Below are 9,709 nucleotides of genomic sequence, written 5' to 3'. Positions count from 1 at the left end.
CTCACGCGGCCAAGGCTGCGGCGGGGCGCGCGCCCGACGGACGAGCCCCGCCCTCACGCGGCTGCGGGGGCCGGTCAGAGCGGCCGGGCAAGGCGGGGGCGGTTGCTAGGCCACGTGACGTGGCCGTTGCGGGGAGGCGGCCGCCGGGCTGAGGCGAGCGACTTTGGATTTAAAGGGACCGGGGCCGGCGGGGGCGGCCGGAGCCAGGGGGCCCCGCCGAGTGAGGGGTGAGTGAGGCACTCGCGGGTCTGGGGCGGTGACAGGCCTGAGCGCCCCGGAACCGGCGCCGCCGACAGCCGGGGGCGGGGTCCTGGCCCGCGGGGAGCGGGGGACGCGGCCGGGGCAGGGAGGACGCTCCCGCGCTTGGGCAGGTTTCTCAGCCGCTCCGGGGAGAGACCGCGGCGTCCTGGTGGGCAGCCCGGGGGCACCGCCTGGGCCGAACAGATAAAGACCCTGTTAAGGGGCCTGAGGCCTGAGCGAGCGGGACGAAGCGTGGGAATGGCCGGGCCGCGCGAGGGGCGCTGGGCGCTGGGCCCTTCGCCCTTCCCAGCCCGCCCGCTGGCCCTGCCGCCTGCCATGGACGCGTCGCTCGCTCCCGGGACGGCGGGGCTGTGGCTGGGAGCTCTGCGGTGCCGTGAAGGGAAGCCTAGGGCCTGCGAGGGGAGGCTTGCTGGCAGTCGGGCGCTCCAGCGACGGAAGCCGCAAGGGAGGGGAGAACGCCCCTGCTTGGAGTGCTTAAAACGAGACTGGACCAAGCTCTCGAGAGCAGAGACTAGTCCTGCCCCTGGCGATGGACTAGATGGGACCTAACCCGTCTTTTCCATAGCCAGCATCTCAAAGTTTGACCTGAGGCAGAACTAGTGTTGCAGGGAGAAATATTCCCAACTTGGGAAAGGGTCTGACTTGAGTAACCAGGTGTCTGCTGGCCCTTGATATATGGCAAAACCGTGTCAGTCAATGCTTTGTGATGACAGGTCCAGGGCACGCTGCCCTAAAGTGCAGGAAGAAAAGGAGTACCGGTGGCACCTTAGAGACTAACAAATTTTAATTAAAGTTAATTTAAAGTGCAGGGTCTTTCTGCACAGCCTAACTGCAGGGGGCACTTGGCCAGCGCTGTGCTAGGACGGCAAGGGGGGGGGGGTCTGGCAAAGGCAGGAGAGTAACCCGGCACTTCACCTGCCCTGCCTTGTGTGTGGCTTAGCAGGGGCCTTAATAATCGGTGAAGGCAGAGCTGCGTATGAAACCCATGATGAGAGTCCAGGTCTGGGTAAGAGGCAAAGTGCTGAATTCAAGCTGGGGCAGAGCATTCTGCTGCTGTTGAAGTGTGGTGATCCACGCGCTCTCTCTCACTGTATGTAGTCTACTTGTCTAAACTAATAATTAGTAAAAATTTCCACAAATTGGACATCCTTGTTTGATTGAAGAGCACTTGGAGTCTGCATACAAGTGTCTCTTTGATTGTTGGGAAGGCAGCAATCTGTGTTACCTTACCCCAGATGCTTACAAGAAAGAATCCAGGTCAACTGAATCAGTGCAGACTTGGTTGATTGGGAGGCTGGGTGGACACAACATAATGGAACAATCAACATACTCAACTCTGACAACAGTCAGACAAATCTCTTATTCGTTGGCTGAGAGTCCCTGAAATCAACCCCACCCCGAGGCTTCTGTATGGCAATGCCTTAGCTGGAAGCCAGCTTTGGATAGCTTTCAGGGACTGCGACTTTTGCCCCCTTTGTGTGCCATGATCTTTCCCAGCCATGTTCCTCCACTTAAGCTACTGCTCCCCTTCAGTAAAACCCCTGCTCTGCCCTTCCAGAGGTGCCTGTCTACTAGCTTCAGAGTAGCAGCCATGTTAGTCTGTATTCACAAAAAGAAAAGGAGTACTTGTGGCACCTTAGAGACTAACAAATTTACTAGAGCATAAGCTTTCGTGAGCTACAGCTCACTTCATTGGATGCATCCGATGAAGTGAGCTGTAGCTCACGAAAGCTTATGCTCTAATAAATTTGTTAGTCTCTAAGGTGCCACAAGTACTCCTTTTCTTTTTGTCTACTAGCTGTGCTCCTGCTGCACAGCGGAGGGATGGGGGAACACAGCCAGCACTGAGGAAACTAGAGGCTGCAAAGCTGTGGATGGCCTGCTGAGGAGCTGCACAGAAGTCAGGGCTATTCTGGGATGGGTCCATAGTTGAGGAAGCATTTCTGAGATGGGGGGGGGGATTGGGGAGAGAGCAGCAGAGATGAAATTTAGCTGTCCAAGTAAGCTGAACTTAGCTGACTAGAGAGCTGCCTTCTTTGGGTTTGTTGCATGTAATTCAAGTTAATAGATTGCCAGCTAACTATTGTTAGCTAATACCACTGTACATGCTGATCCTGGACGCTACAAAGTCCGCAGAAGTGTGGTATGGTGCAGCACTTGGCCTTGTGTTCCTGTTTGTGTTTGAGTAATTAATCCTATGCATCATGTACTGGGGTACTTTCATTTTGTAAGAACTTTGTGGAGTTCCCCTTTTTCCCATGGAGGGGATGAGGGGGTAAAAATCTCTACAAATCTGTGTAAGATCATACTGCAGGCTTTAAAAATTCCCAGCCCTTGGCTCTGGTGCCAAGTAGCCAGCCATCTATCAGGGATGCTCCATCTCTGTCTAGGTCCTCATGCCCCCCCTCTGTGTTTTCTGATAATGTTAACCCTGGTCATAAACACAACCTCAGAAGTTCTCTCGACATAAGTGACTGCAAATGAAAATACCCATTTTATGACCATGCTGACTCCCTTCTCTCCTCTGTGCAAAGGTACCTGCCTGCTTTGATGAGCAGGGTATTCATCTGTATGCTATGCGTAGACAGAGGGTTGGTGGAAGGTGGCCTCCCTCTGGAAGGTAAGAGCTTCCACTTGCAGTGAGAGGGTGCATAGGAAAGGTGTAGTGGGACTGGGTAGATGTTGTTTCTGGGCAATGTCTGGAGAATGAGTTGTGAAATTATGGTCTTTTGAATGTAGTGGGTATGAGATGGGCATGGTGGAGGCATTTGCTCTGCATGTGGAGGCATTTGCTCTGCATGTGGAGGCAAGGTGTTGACATCTGGCTAGTAATGTGCAGGTGAATTGGAGGATGCTCTGTGGCCATGCGAGGTTGGGGTGGGTGATGGCTTGCAGTCTATGCTGGAATGTAGGCAGGTGTCAGAGTTCCTGGTCTGAAGATTGAAGAGGGGCAGGCATGTGGTATTAAGCTTGCTTGGGAAATAGTGCGACTTTACATATAAACCTCTATTTTGGAGATTGTATGAACTGGGTTGTAGGTGAGTATCATCTTCCCTGTTAACATCTGTATTAGTAAAGGCCTAGGTTTTAAGAGTAATGCTGCTTGCTGTCCACACAGTGAAACAACCTTAATTCTAAGCAACAGGCATGTTTGTTCAGAGGGACTCTGGACTCTTGTTAACTGCTGGAGCAGCTGCAACTCTCTGGATAAGGTACAGGGAAGACTGGATTTGAGCTTCCTTAGAAGCGCAGGGCAGAGTTAATATTTACTCCAAATCAAGGAAAGGTTCCTTTTGCTTGGCAGAGACACAATAATAAGACTTGCCTTGTATTTTAGAATTTACTAGGTGTTTCGTCTCCAGACTGCGTGGAAACCAGCCCCATCTGATGCATGCATAAAGCTCCTAGCCCCAGAGAGCCAGGCGGATTCCTTACCCACTGTGTGCATTTTCCCTTTACAGAAGGTAAAGTGCCGGTGGTGGGGAGCCTGTCCCGAGAGGCAGTGTTTTTGGGGGGTAGAAGCAGTTGTTGTTGTTCAGTGCATTGTACACGGTCAGATCCTCAGGCCAGGGATTGACTGTCTAGCTAGGTCATGTCTTTGCTGCCAGAAAAGGTGGGTTTTACAGTGAGCTAACTAGTGAACGTTTGCTGTGTTGCCGTGGAGCTGAGATGCTGGAGTGTTTACTGTGATGTAGCAAGGCAAGGTTGGCAATGCACCCCTGCCCTGGTTTGCCCTCACTGCACTACATCGTGGTAAAACTATAATGGCTTCTCATTACTAGGATTCTGCAGTGAGATGGCAAATGTGGTGTTAGTTATACCATGATGAAAACACAATTTTGAGACAAGACACAAGAATTGTATAAACATTCAGCAGGAGAGGTTGAATGATGATATCCCTTATTGATACCCTGAAGAAGCAGGATGAAGAGAGCATTGGGCTGGGCTCTTCCCCAGGGACACTATATAGGACAGAGCCAGAACCCTGAAACTGTAGGCCATGTAGCTGTAGCAATGGGGTGGCAGAGAGAGCACAGACTAGGGAGCCATTTTAGGGAGTGTTACAGTGACAGCATGTTGCTCCTCATTTTGCCCCATGAATGGGGTTGTTTTTGTGAAGATGGACCAGGCTGAAGGGCGGGCACCTTTGAGCAAGATGGCTGGGAACAAAAACTAACTCCTAAGTGCCAAGCTGTGTACTTCCTGGCAGTCTGGTGGATGTCAGCCTGTCAATAACTGTGTGGCCACCTTGTCTAGTCAGATTGTGAATTCTGGGCAGGGTCTGTCTCTCTTGTTCTGGGCATATACAGTGCCTAGTGCTGTAGGGCCCTAGGTGCTACTGTTATACAAATAGCTAACAAATTTATTAGAGCATAAGCTTTCGTGAGCTACAGCTCACCCATCCGATGAAGTGAGCTGTAGCTCACGAAAGCTTATGCTCTAATAAATTTGTTAGTCTCTAAGGTGCCACAAGTACTCCTTTTCTTTTTGCGAATACAGACTAACACGGCTGCTACTCTGAAACAAATAGCTAGTAATCCTGCAGTACCAGAGGGTGCTATTGCTAATTTGAGAGTTCCTTAAGCTCCATATGTTTGTCCTGAGAGGCTGGGGCAGGGCTCACAGAGAACGTGGAAGAGTTTGATTCCAATGACTGTTGATGACTGAACGTCTCACTGAAACCTAGCAAATCCTTGGTCACCTGCTAGGGGTAGAGGGAGAAGGTGGTGGCATCAGCACTCTGGGCCAGGTACTATCTCTAGAATCCCACTCCAGAGAACAGCAAGGCAGGAAGCTTTGGTCGTAACTGTAGGGCAAGACCCTCTTGATGTGTGGTGACAGCCTGGCACTGTGCTATGCTTGCTGGGATTTCCACTGCCCCCCAGAGGCAGAAGCCTGTGTGGGTTTGGCACGCCATGCTGATGGTTTTCTCCAGCATTGTTAAGCCTTCTTGTGCTCCCAGGAGAGTCTTGATGGTTTCTCTGTAGACAGGCTGCATCTCCTCCCCAATCCGCTGCAGTAGGGGGAGCTTGGTCGCTGAGCTGCCTAATGTCTCTGTCTCCGTGTGAAGGGAGGTCAGAGCAGCTGCAGATGCTATCTCTGTGTGTGTAACTGCATCCTGCAGTCCTCTGGTATCCACAGCATCCCTGGGAGTAGGAATGCTAATACCTGACAGGCTTCTGCAGGAATCCAGGTACGCTCCTTTCTGGTGCAGACTGGTGCATGGAGGTGGGATGAGTCACATCCTGGGGAAGGAGGGAGGGCTGGCTCTGTACCTTCCTGTAACAAAGGATTGTGCTTGGCCATGCTTTTGCGGTGAGCTAGACTGGAAGCCTCCTCTTGGGAGATTCCAAACTAGACTAGACAATCCTGGTAAATGTACAGTAGGAACACCCCTGTACTAGCCCCCAGCAATGGACTGGGTGGGATATGAGGGGCTTTTCTTTGTCTGTTGGGAAAGATCCCTGTGTCCCTGCTGCAGGACAAAGCACGAGAGAATGTGCCATGTTCTTTTGCTTCTCTGTGACAATTTCAGAGCCTGGAAGTCTGTCTGCTTTCTAAAAAGCTTTTCTTTATCCTCTGCCTTTACTTTAAAAATGTCCAAAGTGTCAGGTCTTGTTTTTCTGGAGTGTCCCTGGGGGCAGGGGCTCAGCTGTAGTCAGGAAGCTCTCTCACCAGTTAATTAGAGGTGTGGGAAATTTTGTACAAAGAGACCTTTTATCCCAAGTGTTTTGTGTTTTGATCGGTACTAACAAAAATAATTTGAAATGGCTGGGAAAAGAAAATCCTTGCTTTAGACCAGTTAGACTCTGCTTCCCTAGTGTTGGTGATGTCATAACCCTACTATTAACCAGGTGGCCCTCAGGTAAATGAGACCTGAATTATTTATTATTAAAGTAAACCCTTAAAGCCTCAGTTTACATCTTAAAAAGGGCCCAAGTCTCTCCCTAGGATGAACATCCTGGGCCCCTTGTCACTTATTCTCAGCTGAGAATCTGTTGTTTTTCTGTCAATGGGTATACAACTAAATTGTCTTTCCTTTCCTCCCATCACCTAATCATCTCGTCAAGTTACTTGTTCACTAGAATCCATGGCCTCTTTTATGTATAAATGCAGTCCCAGCCCCTCCCTCCTGCTACTTTATCAAGGGCAGTCACCATTACAATATTTTGCTACTTGCATAGGCAACACTGTTAACACCCCCTATATACTGGGTACCAGAATATCTGGGAAGGCAGTAAAGTGAATGATTTACAAAGGTATTGGTAAATATATTAATGGTGGCCACCATCTCTCTCTCTCTCTCTCTCTCTCTCTACATATTGTTATGTCTCCCATCACCATAACATCTGAGCACTCAAGGGTCCCTGTATCCCATTGCTTTTTCTAGTCCTACAGCATCTGATGTCCTGGAAGTTCAGGATGGAACCAACTATTAGGACCCATCAAGTGGGAGAAAGCGATGTATTACCACTGTATTTGCACCCATTTTAATAATGATTTACATTTGCAAGCAGGAAATCTTGAGTTAATTCATCAGTCTTTTTAACCTTATTTTGCATTTGTACTTTTTCATTATCTTCCTAAAGAGATGTTGATTCTCATTGGTTGGTAACTATTAAAATATGAACTAAATATAGTCTTTACACTAAATTTCTTTTTGCTAAGCTGGAGGATAAGTAAATGTGTATAAATCTGGTGTAAGCAATTATATGCTTACTTTACATTTATCAGATTCTTTAATTTTTACATTTTACTATGGTGTATGATACATTTCTTATTTACTAGATTAATCTCTTGTTTTTGTGAATTGTTTCATGCTCTATTAGATGAAAATTTGAATTAAATGGACAAAAACACTTTTTAAACATTTACATTCGTTAAGTAAAACTACCTTAGTTGTGCTGGACACATACACTTGGAAAAAATTTGTATCATAACATTTTTGTTAAAACTAAGGAGGTGTTGTTTGTAGATAATTCATTGAACTGATTTGTTTCTGGTCAACATTGTAGTAAGAAAAGAGCCACAAGAATGATTAAAGGATTGAAAGACGTGCCTTATAATGGTAGACCCAAGGAGCTGAATCTCTTTAGCTTAACGAAGAGAAAGTAAAGGGGTGACTTCTTCAGTTTAGAAGTACCTGCATGAAGAACAAAAAATTGATAATAGGCTCTTCAGTCTAGTAGACAAAGGTCTAACAAGATCCAATAGCTGGAAGTTAAAGCTAGACAAACTCAGACTGGAAATATGATGCAAAATTGTAAGTCAGGCTAATTAACTATTTGAACAACTTACCCAAGATTGTAATGGATTCTCCATCACTGGTAATTTTAAAATCAAGATTGGATGTTTTTTCTAAATCTGTGCTTTAATTCAAACACAAAAGAATTCAGGGAAGTCCTATGACCTGTATTGTGCAGGAGGTCAGACTAGTCACTAGATAGTCACAATGGTCCCTTCTGGCCTTAGAATCTATGGATATTAACTATCCACCCTGACTTGGTGCTTTCTAGTGCAGTGGCTATTCTGGTTTCAAATGTCTAAGCAATAGGTTTTCTAGCTCTTTCCCCTGAGAAACTCTTACACAGCCTGACATACCTCAGGGGCAGGAAAGTGATAAGCACATCTTCCAGCTTTCTCATTTTGGATCCTAAGGGTATGTCTATACTGCAATTAGACACCTGCAGCTGGCCTGTGCCAGCTGACTTAGGGTCGGGCTAAGGGGCTATTTCATTGTGGTATAGATGTTTGGGCTCGGACTGGATCCTGGGCTCCAGGATCCACTCCCACCTTGCAGACTGCAATAAACTCCCCCAAAAATTAAGGACCTGCACAAACCTCACTGCTTTCTGCTCCAAGTACAAGGCATGTTTCTTTGACCTGTCTCTTCTAATATAAACACACGCATGAATATATCTGTTGCTAACAACCCTCTTTCTCCCCCCCCCGCCCCCCAATATCCCTCCACTGCACACTCTTCTCCCTCTGGAGAGAGGATGAGAGAACAAACAGCACATGACATGTAGTCACATTGCTTAATGCACTATTGGAAGCAACTCAGCGAGATGGTGATGAGTGTGGTATGGGAACCTGTACTGAATGGGGAGAAGAGAAAATGGGATGGATTAGTGATTTCCTAGCTCCTGATGGAGAAATCCAGAGCATATGTTGGACAGCTTATTGAGAGAGTCTATGAAAGAGGAAGACTATCAGGGTTGGAAGGGACCTCAGGAGGTCATCTATTCCAATCCCCTGCTCAAAGCAGGACCAATCCCCAATTTTTGCCCCAGATCCCTAAATGGCCCCCTGAAGGATTGAACTCACAACCCTGGGTTTAGCAGGCCAATGCTCAAACCACTGAGCTATCCCTCCCCCACTTTTTGCCCTTCCCCGGCCTAGGGTATCTCTCTGCTAGCAGTGTCTGTTCCAAGCTCAGTGGCAGTGCGTTTGCTCCACCTCACAATGGAAAATGTCAAGCTGAATGCCTGAATCATAGCCCCTTGCTACTGGATAAGGTGAGATTTTTCTCATCAGTTCTTCCCTCCTGGATCCTCCCAGGCGTTTTGCTTTTCAGTGTGTAATGTAACTGATGGGAATGGGGAGAGGGATTCCTAAAGGCCACCAGTCTGGCTCCCTTCTGGCAAAGGGGTGACTGCTCTTATCGTGGTGAGGAATGTGGTATAAGTATTCTAGAGGGATCCCCCACTCTCGGGTCTGCCTGTCCCTAAGAGATGCCCTGCTTGAAGGACTTGAACACTTCCTCTCTGTACTACCACCTCAGGGAGACCCTATAATGCCCCAGCCCAGCTGATCTTGTGAGTGGTGCCAGGAGTAATTCAGAGAAGATTATTGGAGACCCTGGACTTCCTGCTAATCTCTGTTCAGATGGCAGGCCCCTCTTTCTTCTTGTGGAGTTGGCATCAATCAGCACCACCCCCAGGAGTTCCTCAGGGGCTGAGCGGTTGCAGATTTCAACAGACTCTTTTGTATGAAAGCCTCCACTAAAGCACCCTCTGCCCTGTCCCCAGGAAGCAGGCCCATGTCTCTCTTCCTAGCGGAAGGGAAGTCTAGTCTTTAACTCGACCCGCTCAGCACATACTACAGGCACTGTGCTTTTGTCTGCACTAGGCTTCCTCGTTAGCAAGTGTTAGCTAAATTCTAGTATAGCCAACCCTAGGATTGTTCTGGAATCTCATACCTTAAATGCACTCTTCCCTGTCCCTCCCTCAGCCACTGGGGTGCCTCTGGTCCAAAGCTGCTCAACTGGGGCTCCCTCATCTTGAAGGGTGAGCTCAGATGTCTGCCCTCCTCTTAGAAGCTGCTTTGCCCTCCAGAGGAAGCTTGGAAAAGCTTTGCCTGCCCAGACAAAGAGCATGCACAATGCCCTTATCAGCACTGGGGGTGCAGGGAAGGTTTTCTCTTGAGCTTGCATACACAGAAGCTG

The 9,709-nt window shown here is 48.4% G+C and overlaps 1 protein-coding gene across 18 annotated transcripts in view; it reads left to right on the top strand.

The window, feature by feature from the left end:
* KLC4 (kinesin light chain 4) overlaps positions 1-9,709 on the top strand; it is a 56,453-nt gene continuing 46,744 nt past the window's right edge. For 3 of the 18 annotated variants that reach the window (XM_043512348.1, XM_043512349.1, XM_038394787.2), the window contains exon 1: positions 80-227. The gene's annotated coding sequence lies outside the window, so the exon portion shown is untranslated. Of the gene's footprint in view, positions 228-2,795; positions 2,882-3,422; positions 3,469-5,150; positions 5,456-9,709 lie in introns of those variants that run through there. The other 15 variants (XM_043512345.1, XM_043512344.1, XM_043512351.1 and 12 more) reach the window with 12 other exon arrangements.

The sequence above is a fragment of the Dermochelys coriacea genome, chromosome 3 (genome assembly GCF_009764565.3).
Source record: "Dermochelys coriacea isolate rDerCor1 chromosome 3, rDerCor1.pri.v4, whole genome shotgun sequence".
In the NCBI taxonomy this organism is placed as follows: domain Eukaryota; kingdom Metazoa; phylum Chordata; order Testudines; family Dermochelyidae; genus Dermochelys; species Dermochelys coriacea.
The sequence above is the reverse complement of the archived record's forward strand: the minus strand, read 5'-3'. Positions and strand labels throughout refer to the sequence as shown.